The sequence below is a fragment of the Anabrus simplex genome, chromosome X, assembly GCF_040414725.1.
Source record: "Anabrus simplex isolate iqAnaSimp1 chromosome X, ASM4041472v1, whole genome shotgun sequence".
Taxonomy (NCBI): domain Eukaryota; kingdom Metazoa; phylum Arthropoda; class Insecta; order Orthoptera; family Tettigoniidae; genus Anabrus; species Anabrus simplex.
In genome coordinates, this window is record NC_090279.1 from 151,387,781 (window position 1) to 151,403,496 (window position 15,716).

Consider the following 15,716-nt stretch of genomic DNA (forward strand, 5'->3'; position numbering starts at 1 on the left):
TTTGATTTTGTGATGTATTATTCAAGACTGGGTCCATTCCATGAGATATGCTGAATGAATCTTTCATTAGTGATGAAAAAGATTCATTTTGTAACTCATTAATCTTGTCTTGTTCAGTTCCATGAGTTCTATTGGATATAGCAGGTAATTTTGAAGAGAATGGCTCACTTTGTTTCATTATGTTAATTGCCTCATCATCAGACCCATCTGTTGTATTCTGAGGAGGCAAGGGGTGTGTTTGAGATAAAAGTGGCCCTGTATCATGCAAATTAAGTATTTTAGACTTCTTTTGAATATTCACCGAACTGTCTATAATATTCATGTTGGAGATATTTAATAACTTAGATAACTTTGCTTCATACTGGTTTTTGTGTTTCTTTTGAATTGGGTTCATGATTATAGCACCGAGGCGAAGAGAATCATTTAGATCATTATGTTCCAATTGATTCAGTCTTTTCTTTGACTTTTTAGAAGCTAGTTTTCTTTCTGTTAAATGAGAATTTTCCAAAGTAAATGTCCCAGCTCTTGATTTTTTCAGATGATGTTCCTTTCCTCGGTTGTCTCCTGTCTTTAGATTTTGCTTTTGGATTGCTTCTTTTATATCTTCAGAGGGGAATTGTGTTTCTATTTCAGTATCTTCTATCTGTGAGGCAGTCACATTTAACAGAGCAGTGATTGGCCCATCTTTGAATTCATCCTCATATGATGAAGTTTCTGTTGATTTGAAGAGATATTTCTGTGTAGTATGGGTCACATGATCAGATTCCAAATCTTGGAAATGATGGGTAATGTTCAACAGCTGGGAAACTGTATATTCAGATGTTCTGTTATGGATTTTGTTTTGATATTCTGTTTTACTCTGTACATATCCTAAACTACTTTTTGAGATGTTATTGTTGTTTACAGCTTGTTTCATGAATTTTGGAGTGGGTGTCCAAAAGTTAGTTGTCAGATTTTTGTCTTTCACAATTAAATTTTCTTGTCGTTCATCTCCAGCTGTTTCTTTCTTGTCTTTATTAGATAAATTCAGTTGTGATTTGTCTGCAACTGTTGGTTTATTCTCTTTGTCAAATACATTTCCGTGCAGTTCATCTACACCTTTCAGTCTCTTGTCATTCTTAATTAAGCCTTCTTGCAAGTCATTAGCTGTATTGAGGATCTTTTGTATAGTTTCAAACTGATCAGAGGTTTTAAAATTGTTCAATAATTTGGAGATAGATTCCTTCGATTGAGGAACTATAAAAATTGCTGGAAAAACCTTGTCTTTTTCCAAAATTTCTCCTCCTTCTCTATTCATTCCTGAAGACCTGTTGCTTTTCTCTAGTGGCAGTCCTTCAAGGTGAGCACTATAATATAACATAAACGGTGTTGTCTTGATAGCTCTGTTAACAGTCTGTGTTGTTTCTCCCAACAGTTCGATACTGTTATCGATCTTGTCTACAAAACTGGGTCTCCTCATGATGTCGTATCCATGATTGTTCACAAACTGCATAAGTGGCGGGCTTGAAGGATTCGTGTTGGCATTGAAGTGGAATAACACTGGGTGTTTCATGTAGTACCTCTTACCGTTTATAGTCTGGTATGGCACACCATCCAGCAGTTTCTGCCAGTCTTCTATCATGTTTTGGTAATTTGAACCCCTATCTTTCTGGAAAGGTGTGAGGTAGATTACAGGAGACTGTTTAAACAGAGAAGAGTAATGGTTGTTATAGTAACTGAACGAATGGTTTGCCAGTGCCGCATCTTCATACAGTTGTTGCATTGGAATTGGAGTGGTTGATGGCGGAACTGTTTCTTCCTCTTCTTGGCTGAAGATTTCCTTCTCAAGGGCCTGGGGGCTGCCTCTCAAATTCATCAGGTTGCTTGGAGTGACCAATAAATCTTCTGTACTCTGCAGATTCTCTGTAGTATGAATGCTGTCACTTGTGGACTGAATGTCATTTACGAAATTGTTCTCGGTAATACTCCATATTGCTGATGAATTTCCCTGTTCTCTGAGACCATGGTCATCATAAAGAGAAGAGTTTCTCTCTGCACGTAGTAACTCTTGTGACATTGTCGTGAAAAAGTTAACATCTGCAGTTGTTGGTTTGTTGTCTTTCTGAAATAAATTTTGTTGCCATTCAACTACAGCTGTTGTTTTATTGTTTTTCTTAGTTAAATATCCTCGCTGTCCATCTACAACTTTTGATCCCTCTTCTTTCTTAATTAAATCTTCCTGCAATTCATCTCCTTGAAGAACTTCATCCTTTGCCTTCATTTCTTGTCCCTCGCTATTCGTTCCTAAAGAATCTGATGACCTGCCAGTCTTCTGTAGTGGCAACAACTCATCAGGTCCTTCCTTTGAATAAACCCTTGGATTCTTAAATGTTGGCATTAGTGAATGCTCTGTTGCCAAACTGACTGGTATAACATTTTGGACATTGTCCATCCTTACTTCAAATTCAGCATTCATTTCAGAATGATTGGTATCAATTTTCTTTATGCTAAATTGTTGCTTGTCTATCTTCTTGTCATATGTCACTCCAATATTCAAGGGTCGTTCATGAGCATCTATCGTCGAGACATTGCCATTAAAAGCAGGAGTAGCACTGATTCTTTCAGTAACCTCCTCATTATTTGGTGTCAACTGTACCTCAGATTCAAATCCTCTCTTGATTTTTGGTTGTTTCTCTTGTGTAATATTAATTTCACCATTTATTGATATTCTGTGCTGTACATCTGGTTTAACTGTAGATATTTCACTCATTGAAATTACATCATTGTCTATTTTGACATCTACAATATTGCTTGTTTGATTTCCATGAATGAATTTGGTACTGGGTAAATTTCCTAATTTAATATCACTAATCAATCCTGGACTAGATGTAATCAGTTCTTTTGCTGTGTTGATTTCTATTTTGTTGTCCAGTATTGTTCCATTGCCAGTTATGTTATTCATATTTGGATGAAATGAACTTAGTAATACAGCCATATGCCCAATGTCCTGGATAAGATTCAGATTTTCTGTTGGAAAAGGTGATACATCTTCTAATTTGATGTCTTTGATATCTTCTGACTCAGTCTCATTGATTGTCTCAATTATTCCTTCTCTTCTCTTTGTTATGAGTTGGACATCTGTGATATTAACTAACCTTTTCTCATTATTGAGATCTGTTTTTGATGGGATTTGTTCTTGTGTGAATTTTGTTCCTGCTACAACCCCTGTCCAACTTTCTGTGATTGGTTCATGAGTATAATCTGACAAAATCCATTCTTTATTTGAAGTGATAGTTGTTGTGATATTTAACCCAACTTTATTGGTGAGGTGTGGTTTCTTTGTTGACTGTATAATTGTGATGTTCCCTGTTCTCTTTTCTTTGATTAGATCAGGTTTTTTATAGGTTAAATTTGATGGTACATCATCTAATTTGATGAATGTAGTATTGTTCGACTCAATTTCACTTTTAACATATGGTAATTCTTGCAATAAAATTGGATCTTGACTGAATTTATTGTCTGTGGTATTCTGTAGTTTAATTTCCACATTCAGATCAGACTTATTATTTATCAAATTTGATTCATAATCTAATTTGACATTTGTGATATTGTATGATTTGATAGTTTTGAAGAAATCAGGAATTTCTGGTGGTGAAACTGATTTTTCAGTAAAGCTTTTATCTGTTACATTTTCAGCTTTAGATTCTTTGACAAAGACAGGCATTTTGTGTGATAAAATTAATTTCTCACTGTGGTTTTTGTGTGTTTCATCTTCAGGTTTAGATTCTTTGATATGCTCAGACTTATCATTGGTGAGAATCAGTCTATTAACAACTATGATGTCTGTACCATTGTCTGTTTTATCTTTGTTGACAAAAACAGGCATTTCTTTCAGCAAAATTGGTTTCTCAGTGTAGTTTTTGTCGGTTACATTTTCAGGTTTAGATTCTTTAAGATCAGACTTGTTGATCGTCGGAATCAATCTGTTATCAAATATGATGGCTGTGTTATTGTCTATTATAATTCCATTGATAAGAATAGGATTTTCCTTTGACAAAATTGGCTCCTGTATGACATTTATACCAGTGATATTTTCTAATCTATTTTCTATATCCAGCTTAGGTTCAGCACTCACGACACCTGATTCATTGTCTAATGCAAATTTTGTAGAGTTTTCTGATTCAGTTTTGTTAGGTATTTTGTTTACTAGACTTAGATCTTGCATGATTTTTTCACCAGAGGTATCCTGTGGTCTCTTTTCCATATCAAATGCAGCGTTTGTCAACTTTGTTCCATCATCAAATTTATTGAGCGTGGTGTTGCCGGGTTCAGTTTCACTAAAGACCTGAGGGATTTTCTGTGAAAGACTTTGGTTTTGTGCAAATTTTTTGCCAGTGATATTATATGATTTGGTTTCTATATTCAGATCAGGCCAATTACTTTTCAAAAAGTCTCCATTATCTACTTTATTTGTGATGTTGCTTGATTTGAACTGCTTGAAAAATTCAGGAATTTGTTTAATGTCTTCTTCAGATCTATCTAATGTACTGACTGTACTATTGTCTGATGGGATTTCATTGTTGAACACAGGTGTTTCTTTCAACGAGGTTTTTTCATTGATATCCTGTTGTTTAGTTTGTAATTTTAAATCAGATTTATTATTTTTCAAATTTAATTCATCATCTAATTTAATGTTTGTAGTATTGTCTAATTTGATATCTTTGAGGAAATTAGGAATTTCCTGTGGTGAAATTTGTTTTCCAATGTGTATAATATCTTCTGGTTTAATTTCAGTGAATGATATCTGTGTAATAACTTCAGGTTTAATTTTTGTGATGAAATCAAACTTGCCATTTGTTAGAATCATTCTTCTGATGTCTGTGCCATTCCTCGATGGAATCTTGTTCTTGAAATCTGGGACTTCCGTTGGTGAAATTTGTACCTCAGTATGATTTATGTGTGTAGTCTCTTCAGGTTTAGTTTCATCAGTGAAATCTGGGTTATTGTTTGTGAGAATTGCTCTGTTATCTAATGAGATGTCTGTTTCATTACTTGGTGGAATATTGTACTTGAAATCAGGAATTTCCTTTGGTGGAATTTGTATATTAATAATATTTGTATTTTTGTTATCTTCAAGTTTAATTTCTTTGATGGAATCTGGTCTGTTGTTTGTCGGTATCAGTCCCTTATCTGATGTTATGCCAGTAGTGTCCTCTGGTTCAATTTCGTTAATATTATTAAGTATATCTTTTAACAAATCTGGTTCTTGTTTGAATGTTATACCTCTTGTATTCCCTGGTTGTGTTTTGTTCATCATATCAGACTGGCCATTTCCCAAAATTGATTCATTGTCTGATCTAATGACATAGTTATCTCCTATGAAATTAGGATTATCATGCTCTAAAATTGGTTTCTTTTCTAACTCACTCCCTCTTACATTTCCTGAAATGTTTTTATCAACCAGTTTAGATTTAGCTTCATGTAAGTATAGTTCATTCTTTATTTTGATGTCTGATCTAATAGCGAGTTTTACTTTTTCTGTAGTTGGTTCTAATTCTAATGTGCCTCTTGTGTTTGTTCTGTCTCTTGTAGATTTCGTGATCAAATCTTGTGTTTCATAGTCTGAAATTGACTGAATGTGTAGTTTAGCATCTGTGGAACTCTCTGGTCCAGATTTGAAGATCAAACCTTGCTTTTCATTTCCAAAACATGGCTGGTTTTCTGACTTGTAATCCTTATAACTGCCTATTTCAATTCCTGTGCAGTTCCTTTCGAGTAGTTCCAAATTGTTGATGTCGTCTTTAGTATAGACAGTGAAAGTCATATTTTCAACATTCTCCATTACAACAGGAATGGTTATTCCAGTTTGTGTAACGCTAGCATCTTCACTTTGTCCCAAAGCTCCGTTCCTAGTACTTTCCTCAACTTTCGTGATCCATTCGGGTATCTTCTGGTGATTTGTGCTCTTCACTTCATGCCTCACTTTCAAAGGAACGTTGTCCTCTTTGTGTACATCATCTCTAAGTGACTGGTTACCAGCTGGAGGTTCTGTCCTTACTTCTGTTTTTCTTGCTGCAGTGTTGGGTTCTTGGCTTGGAGTAACATGTGACTGGCTTGTAAGAGGAAATACGGTCTGAATCTCCGAAAATGAAGGCACATCAGATGTACTTGTTTGGTCTGCATCTTTTGTGTTAATATTTAGTAGATTACTTATTTCTGCCTCTGTTTGATGACCATCCCAACTATCATCATTCTGTAATGTCTTCTTTAAATTTGAATCTCCACTGTTAGCCACTGGAATTTTATTATCGGTATCACTGCTCGTAGAATATGAAGCGAAATTTACTCGAAAGAGAGACTGGACATCTGAAATTGATGACACATTGTTATTATTTGATTCATCAGCATCTTTTGTCTTAGCATGAAATGAATTGGACACAGTGTCACTGCTCGTAGAATATGAAGCGAGAGTTACACGGAAGAGAGATCGGATGTCTGAAACTGATGGCACAGAGTTTTTATTTGTTTCATCAGCGTCTCTTGTCTTAGCATCAAAAGACCTGTTCCAATGCCTGACTGTTCCTCGTCTATGCCAATCAGTTGGCTTAGTTTTTCTGTTGACATTTTTGGCAGCATCATATGAAGCTCTATGAAGAGCATTTTGAATATCTGATAAATCATTTTTATTACTTTCATCATTATTTTTCATGTTGTCAATAGATACATTATTCAGGGCTCGTATTGCCTCTTCAACGTCACTGGCCTTGGGGAATGAAGTGAGGTTTATGTGAATTAGATTATTCAGGGCTCGTATTGCCTCTTCAACATCAGTGGCTATGGGATACGAAGTGAGGTTTACGTGAAGTAGATTATTCAGAGCTCTTATAGCTTCTTCAGCACCACTAGTCTTGGGATATGAAGTGAGGTTTATGTGAAATAGATTATTCAGGACTTGTATTGCCTCTTCAACTTCACTGGTGTTGGGATATAAAGTGAGGTTTATCTCAGATTTGTTTCCATTTTCCAGCATTATATTAAAAAGCTTACTCAGGTTAGTTGTTAAATCTCGTATCTTTTCCACTCCTTTTTCAATTGGAATTCCAGTAATTATTTCAGAATTTGGTGTAGTGTTTTGTTGTTGATCTAGAAGTTTGAGGTTGTTGGTGGAAGTTTCATCAGCATCTCTTCTCTCAGCATCAGATGAATTGTATACACTTTCAGTGACTGTAGTTTTTATATAATTGTCGCTCTTTGTAGAATACGAAGCAAAATTTACACTAACGAGAGATTGCATCTCTGAAATTGATGGGTATGGTGTTGTTGACTGATTAATTCCATGAGATGATGTAAGTATGCTTTCAGTTTTGTTAATGTGTTCTTTGTAAATATTATCAGTATCAGTTAGAATTCCAACAGTCACTCCAGAAGTTTCCAGTTGAATTTGATTAGTACTAGTGTTTATGTCTCTGTAAAGAGGATTAAGTGTCATTGTCATTTTTATATCCTCATTTTTATATGCTTCAGATGGGTCTTGCTTGTATCTAGTTGTTTTTGGTACCTCTGTGAACTCTTCATCAATTCCAACCATATTTGTCAATATTCTTGGGTCAGGAACTATTTTGTAGACCTCTTGTATATTGTCTGTTGTGTGTACATCAAGATTTTGCACCAGGGAAGTTTTGTTTGTTAAAGGAATTTTGTCTTCCTCCATCTTAGGAACAAGATTCAGTCCTTTTCGATTACTATCCAACTCATTTGGTTTTGAAATGTCATTTTCAAGATTACTGTTTTTAATAGTCAAAATTCCACTTTGTGACTTAAGATTTTGCTCTGGATATTGATTCTTAGGATTGGTAAGGATTTCCTCTTTTGCAGCTGGTATTGTAGTTGACTGCTCTGGATGGATATTCAGGGAAATATCTGCTATATAATCACTGTTATTCTGTGACTTAAATGCTTGTAATTGCTGAATTTCTGTCAGATGATTCTCTGTTGTTATTTTTGTTGAACCAGCATTTTGCTGCCATATGTCTGAATGAGTAAGAAGTGTAGCTTTTGGAAACATTTTTCCAGAGCTATTGTTGGAATAAAGCCTCTCATTAAATGCTCCCATTGATTCATTATGGTAACTAAGAGCAGATATATTTTTGGATCTTAGATCCTCTTGACTAAAATTACCAGTCTGTTGATGACCTGCAAGTGATTTGCTTGTATCTTGTCCTGTTTCAGTTTTGTGATACACTACTCCTTGCTTCTTCTCAATGCTGTGTTTTTCTTGTGCTATGTCTGATAGAATATCATGTATATCAGAGAGTTCGTGAAGGTTCTGGTTGTCGGTGGTCATGTTCAGTGTTGTGTCATTTCTTGGCAAGACATCTTTGTTGTCTATTGTCTCATTTCTTACCAATACATCTCTGCTGTCTGTTATGTTACCTTCTGCATTATTTATAAACATTTTGTCATCTCCTTTGACAGGAACTGCAGCTTCTGTTGTGCTGCTTGCAACATATGCAATGTTCTCTGTCTGTCGCATGTAAAGTTCATTCTGTTTGCTACTTTCAGGTGGACTGAATTGTGGTGGTTTGGGGAACAATAAAGCCATTTCCTCCTTCTGTTTAAGTAACCTCTCTAACAGTTCCATTTCTTCTCTCGGTAACCCGTACTTCTTGTACCGACTTATGATCTCCTGTGTACTTTGAGAACCCTTTGAATTGAGACTTTGTTGACTGAACTTTCGTTTAGGACTATCAGTGACAGGAAGCAAAATGTCCTGTTCATTTTGATGAAAATTCATTCGATCTTGAATGGCCTGCGATTTCTCTCGTGCTAGAGCTAAACTTGATCTTTGATTTAATTTCTCTATATTATCCATCTGTCTCATTTGTCCATCACCAAATAACTGTGATACATTGTGCCTAGGCATTAGTTTCAATGAAACCTTTCCCAGTTGTTTAACAAGTCTGTGATTAGCCTTTCTTCCTGAAGCCAGATTGGGCCTGTTGGGCACACCTTTCTTCTCCGTAATATTTCCTGGCTCATACTTTTTGTAGATATGCTGTAAAGGTGGCTGAAATTTAACTTTATTTTGAAGTATTTGTTTCTTAAAAGTCTGTTTTTTCCTTCCATCACTCGCTGATTGCCGAGTATTTTGAACACTCTGTTTGTAATTTGCATTCTTCAGTAAAGCTTTTCCCAGTTGCTTAATTGATTTGTATCTACCCTTTGTTACTGAATTAAGATTTCCATTCTCAAATACATCTTTCCTGTCTGTAATGTCTTCTGGGTTGTGGAATTGCTGTCCAGTTGAAGGAGGATGTGTTCTTTCCTTACGTATATCTTTATTGTCAATATTTTTGGTTGGTCCATTACCAAATAACTGAGAGGCATTGTGTATAATTTCTTTCATATTTACAAGTTTCAATGAAGCCTTTCCCAGCTGAATGATAGGTTCATTTCTACCTTTTATAACCGGAGACCGACCTGCTTTTTGAAATACACCTTTGTTATTTGGTATGTATTTTGTTTTATTTTTAAGGATCTTCTTTGGAACTGAATGTAGATTTATTATTTTTCTAGGTATCTCATTATTGTCAGTCATTTGATTTGATAATCTTGGTTTGTTTTCTTGATCTGCAAACAATTGAGAATCATTGTTTATAATGCTTTTTTTATTTTCACGTTGTAATGATGCTCTTTCCATTGGAGACAAATCTGTTCTTGTACCTATGTCTTTCTGGTCTGGTTCGTTACTTTTGTAATTATCCTCGATAGCTGGATGAAATCTATTTTTCTCATTAGGAATGTCTTCCCAAAGAACCCGTTTGGCTGGTCCATTTCCAAATTCTTGAGATCCATTGTGAATAATGTGTTCGTTATTGATTAGTTTCATAGATGCTTTATTGAGTTTCCCAAAAGGCTGCTTCATTTTTCTTTTCTCCTTTGTGATGTAAACTAATTCATTATCTTCATGAAGATCCTTCACAGGTGAATCGTATTCACTAATGGATAGAGTAGTTTGTTGATCTCTAGATAATTGAGACACGCTGTGGGGAATATTTATGTCATCAATCAGCTTCAAAGATGCTTTCCCTAGTTGAATAATAGGTTTGTATTTTGGATATGAGAATAGATTTACTTTCTTCAATTTGTTCTTGCCTTCTTTGATGTTAACTGATTCATGATCTTTGTGAACACCTTTCACTACTGGAATGGCTTCACTAATAGATTGTGTTGTTTGTTGATATTCAAATTGAGATGCATTAGGGACGGTATTTATGTCATCTATCAGCTTCAAAGATGCTTTCCCTAGTTGTATAACAGGTTTGTACACAGTTCTTGTATATGGAACTAGACTTAATTTCTTCATTTCACTCGTCTGTTCTGTTGTATGAACTGATTTATGATCTTTGTGAATATCCATCACTAGTGGAGACTCTGTACTTATGAACTGCTCAGTTTTTCCATCCCTAGATGGCTGAGAAGTATTGTGGACATCATCAGTCAGTTTCACAGAAGTTCTGTCAATTTGTTTGACAGGTTTGTATCTGTTTTCTGTAACCAAGTAGAGTTCTGTTGTTTTATCTATGTTTATCACATATTCATCCCTTTTTGGTGTAGACTTTGTATTGATATCTTTTGAAGCTGGAGACGTTTCATCAATATTCTTAGTGTAATGTGTTATTTCATCTTCTGCCTCATCATTTCTGATATATTTGTGGGCAACATAAACCATAGGACTTAACCTCACGTTGAGCACAGAATCCTTCCTATTGACAACCTTTGGGAAGTTTACTGTGATTTGAGATTTTGGGCTTATTTGTGGAAGATGTTCTGGTATTGCATGAGGTATATCATTGTCACTGTTCTCTCTTTCAATAGTAACTAGTCCTTTTTCATGTTCAGAATTTGGTTTCCTTACACCCAGTGTTTTACCATCACGTCGTAAATCATGCAGTTTATTCAGGACTCTCAGATAACCTAACAAAGTTCTATCATTATCCTTCCTGTTATGTTTGAGAATAGATGAAATATTATGAGAAAAAGAATTAAATTTGCCATGATTTGAACCATTGTTGAAGATATCTTCTTGCTCCTCAAACTGATTTGTTTCAGGAGCCACATTGGAAATTGCATTCTTTTGTGGAAAGTTGAGGAAGGCCCTCCTTGCTTTTGGATATCGGGTATTATTTGCTATGGAGTATTTTAAGTCAAATCTTCGTTGTTGTGGTATTAGATCACCCTCTCCTTTCTGAGAATGACTACTTCCATTGTAGCCAGAACGAAAATTTCCAAGGCGATTTGAGCTGTTGTCTGCAAAGACAAAGACATGTATTACAAATTAAAAAATAGTCATGATGAACACAAATCAAAACCAATTAAATAACCTGGATACCTGAAGAAAATAGAAATACAAGTGTTAAATTATTACAATACTAACTTAAGTACCTACCATTCACTTTACAAAGGAAATTTAATGTCCTCCTATTCAATACATACACATCTCCATCATTAGATTGCATAATAATAGTCAAACATGATCAATTCATTTGAGCCATCTTCAGTGAAGAAAGGTTGAAGTTTTTTTACATAATTGATGCTAAAAATTGTATTTTTTACTTATTAGCCCAAGTTTCTCATACGTCATTTTTTACATTACAGATTTGAACTTCATTGGCTGTTTCCACTATGTGTCACATATTTTCTACCTGGCACGTATTTCCTCTCAAACCTAGTTTCTCAAGTTTTTCGCTCCCCTCTTAACTGTTTGTGATGGTGACTCAACGGAGACAGACTGTCATTTTGAATTTTTAGCGCAGTGATTTTGTCCTGTTTTTTAATTATAACACACTGCAAGTTTTAGACTAAGATGTCCACAACCTTACCATAATCACTTATTGTTTGTTTCCGTCATGTCTGTCTCAATTGCTTTCATTCTTTTCTTCAATAGGTTTTAACACATTTCTTAGCATTAATTATGTAAAATACTTTAACCAGTCTAGCCTAAGCAAGGAACGAGTGCAGACGTGCTGGGTCAAGTGTGCCGGTAGAGCGGGAGTGGAGTGTGAGTGGTGAGTGCAAGAGGGAAGAAGAGAGTGAAGAGGGAGATGATTAGTGTGGAACAATATCGGGTAGTTATTGGAAGATGGCAGGGGAGAAGGAAGAAGGAAACAGTCAAAAGAGAAGGAGGTAAAGTGGAAATAAGATTGAAGGGTGAGATGATATTGGCGGTAGCGGTGATTATGGTACTGCTAGTTATAGGGGGCATGGAAGTTAACCCTGGCCCGACTTCCAGTGCCAGTACGAGCTGGGAAGATGTGGAGGTCATAAGGAGGTTGGTAAAGCAGGTTGTGGAAAAAGTATGCCCATTTGAACAGATTAAAAATATGATGCAGGAACAAGCGAAAAAGTTCAAAAATATGAGGCAATGGATCCAGGGAAAAACAGACGAAATAGTGACCAAAATGGGAAACAAGAGAGAAATTATGTCACTCAAAGAGAAAATAAGGAATATGCAAGAAGATGTGGTGAAGCTGAAGGCAGAAATAGAAGATAGTACCCTTGAACGCAGGAATGCTTATTTATATATGGAGTGCCGGAAGAAAAAGGAGAGGACAAAGTGATGACAATTTACAAAGTTGTGGAAATCATCCAAAACAGAATGAAAATTAACTTTAGTGAAGCTGATATAGATGATGTGGAAAGGATAGGTAAAGCACAGGGTAACAGGTCGATAAAAGTGAAGTTGTTACTTACCCTGATGGCGGAAATAATGATAAGAAACGTGGGTAATCTACAGAGTACAAAAATTTGGATTAAGAGAGACATGGGAAGAGAAGGGATTGAGCATATAAAAACCCTTAAGAAACATTTAGCGAGAGCCAGACTTCAAGGATTAAGAGCTCACATTAGGGGTCAGGAAGTAGTGGTAACCAATGGCCAATGGACCAGATTTTAGACAGTGATGAAATTACAATAATTAGAAGAGAATTTGAAGCAAGAAGAAGTGATGGGGAAGAGAGTGGAAGAAAGGTAAGTTATAGAAAGCAATGTCGGAGAAGACGGACATGATGGTAAGAAAAGAACCAAGGGAAACAGGAAATTGAGTGAGGGAAGGCAGGGAGATGAACATAGTGAAAGAGTGGTCGTGCATGGTGAAAAGGAAAGAGCAGTGGACAACAGGGTGAGAATAGAAATATATAGAGAAGCAGCTATGGACATAGCCAGGGAAGCAGAAAGGCAGAGAGGTGAACACAGTGAAGGAACGGACGAGCAGAGTGGAAAGGAAAGGTCAGACAAGGAGAGAATAGGGCTGTTTATGAACAAAGGGAGCAGCAGGAGCTTAAGAGATCTGTGGGGAATGAAAAAAAAAATAATGAGGGCATAGTTACAAGAAGTAAAAAGTCTAGTAAAGTAAGTAAGTAAGTAAGTAAGTAAGTAAGTAAGTAAGTAAGTAAGTAAGTAAGGGAATAGTGGATGAAGACATGGTGGTAATATAAGGAAGGATGGTTCAGTTGGTTAAGAATGAGGAAGTTATAGTGGTTGTGAGGATTTGAAATGTGTAGTACATTTAGTTGTTAAGTGTGATTTTGTTAGGAGTTATTATAGTTAAGTAGATTTAAGGATTAAGCTGGAAGGAGAGTAGAGTTGGCGGGGTGATATTTGGAGTGATTATAAATAAGGAAAGATGGTCTGGCTTGTTAAGAGTACCGTATGTAGAATTTGGTATGTGGTGGAGTGTGCTTGTTAATGGGTTTTGAAATATATAGTGAATTTAATGGTTAAGTGTGATTTTGGGGTGTGATTATAGTTAAGTAGTTTTGAGTTATAAGTATTGAATGTTTGAATGGTAAGAGAGATAGTGAAGTTTAGTTGAGGGTTAAGAGTCAGGTACGGTATGGTAATTTAAGTTAATGTTGAATCTATGGCTTTGGTAACTGTATGCCAAGTACAATGTTGGGCCTGTGTCTTTGCTAATGGTATCATATGTAAATTAAAACTGAAATGTAAGTGAGCTTGATATGATATATGGTTAAGTAGATCGGTATGGTAAATCAAGTGAATATATAATGAAGATTAGATGAAAGATGGTGGAGCTGTGTCTTTGTTAACTGTATGCCAATTGTAATTGATAAGTATAGTGAGCTTGATATGGTAGATGGTTAAGAGATGGGTTACGGTAATTCAAGCAAATATGGCCTGGAATTTAAAAGTTTTTTGATGGTGCTGAGGGGTGTTTGGAGGTCGGTCATAGAGTGATCAGTGTTTTTATGTTTGAATGATAAGAGAGGAAGTGAAGTGTAGCTGGTAATTATTGATGATTTTGTTAGCAAGTTAATGGTGGATATGTGTCTTTGTTAATGGTTAGAGAGATGATGAAAAATAGGTGGAGTTAATGGTTTATAGTTAAGTGAATTGGAGGGTCAAAATTAATATGTGATTATGAATGGTATATGTACAAAGGGGATGATGATTGGGGCTGCTCTATGGAATGTACATTGTGGAAAGTGGTTGATGAATATAATTATATTGGAGGCAAGAAGTTAATATGTGGAGAGGGCTGGTATATGAGATTACTGTGTGACATAATTAATATAAGGCTATCGTTGACAATTGTATGAAAGCTAAGACGATGTAAATTATGAAAAATGTAAAGAATGGAGTTACAATTGTATTGGAAGGCAGAGGTTATTATATGGCGGGTATATTGTTAGAAAGTAAGGTAATAGAGTGATTGTAAAAAGGGTGAGGTGACAAGGTTGGTGGATGATGGTAAAATATGATGGCATAAGTTAATATTGTGAGTGAATTATGTGATTGTAATTGATATATGTATGAATGGTAAGATGATTTTTGCTGCTTTATTGGAAGGCTGAAATTAACATATGGTGGGTATATTGTTAGAAACTAAGGTAAGAGAGTAATTGTAAAAATGGTAAGGTGATAAGGTTGGTGGATGGTGGTAAAATGTGTGATAGCATAATTTAATATGGTGAGTGGCCTATGTGATTATAGTTGATATATGTTTGAATGGAAAGATGATTTTGCTGCTTTATTGTATGTAAATTATGACAAATGAGTGGGGTGAGATAATGATGACAAGGAACAAGGAAATAGGTCATGCAGAAACTGCAAAGTGAGGAGATTGCAGCACACCAACACGGCAGGAGGTGTAATGTTTTGACAAACTTGAGTAGGTCAATGAGTGTGGGTGGCATATGTTATGGAATGTGCGAGGTTCGTGAGTCCAGCCAGAAGAGAGATGGAGGTCTTTAACCTCAATGTGTCAATTTGCCGTTGTTTCATTTTACCTTATTATAGGTTATTTTATCCAGTTTACGTATTACAGGGCTTTCAGGTCTTTGGAAAGGAGTCGCCCATGAGCCATTTGACTCGAATTATTATATTGTTTTGTTGTTTTGTTATTCTTATTGTTATTGTACTGGGAGGTACACCTCTAAGTCGCACATTTAAATCTTGCACCTAAAAGAACTCCTATTCTGGAGAAATCGTGAACTTGAAACTACACCTACTTAAACCTTTACTCAGAAGATGTCACTACAGAAATCTAATGAAATTTTGTTATTTTGAAGTTTTATGTACTGTATGAAATTCTATGTGTTTTGTTTACCATTTATCAAGAAGTTGGGTCTTTTTTCACCAGATGTCACTGCTAATAAACTATGATCATGCACCCTGGTGCGAAGTGGAAGAACTTTGATTTGAAGAAGTTTGGTATT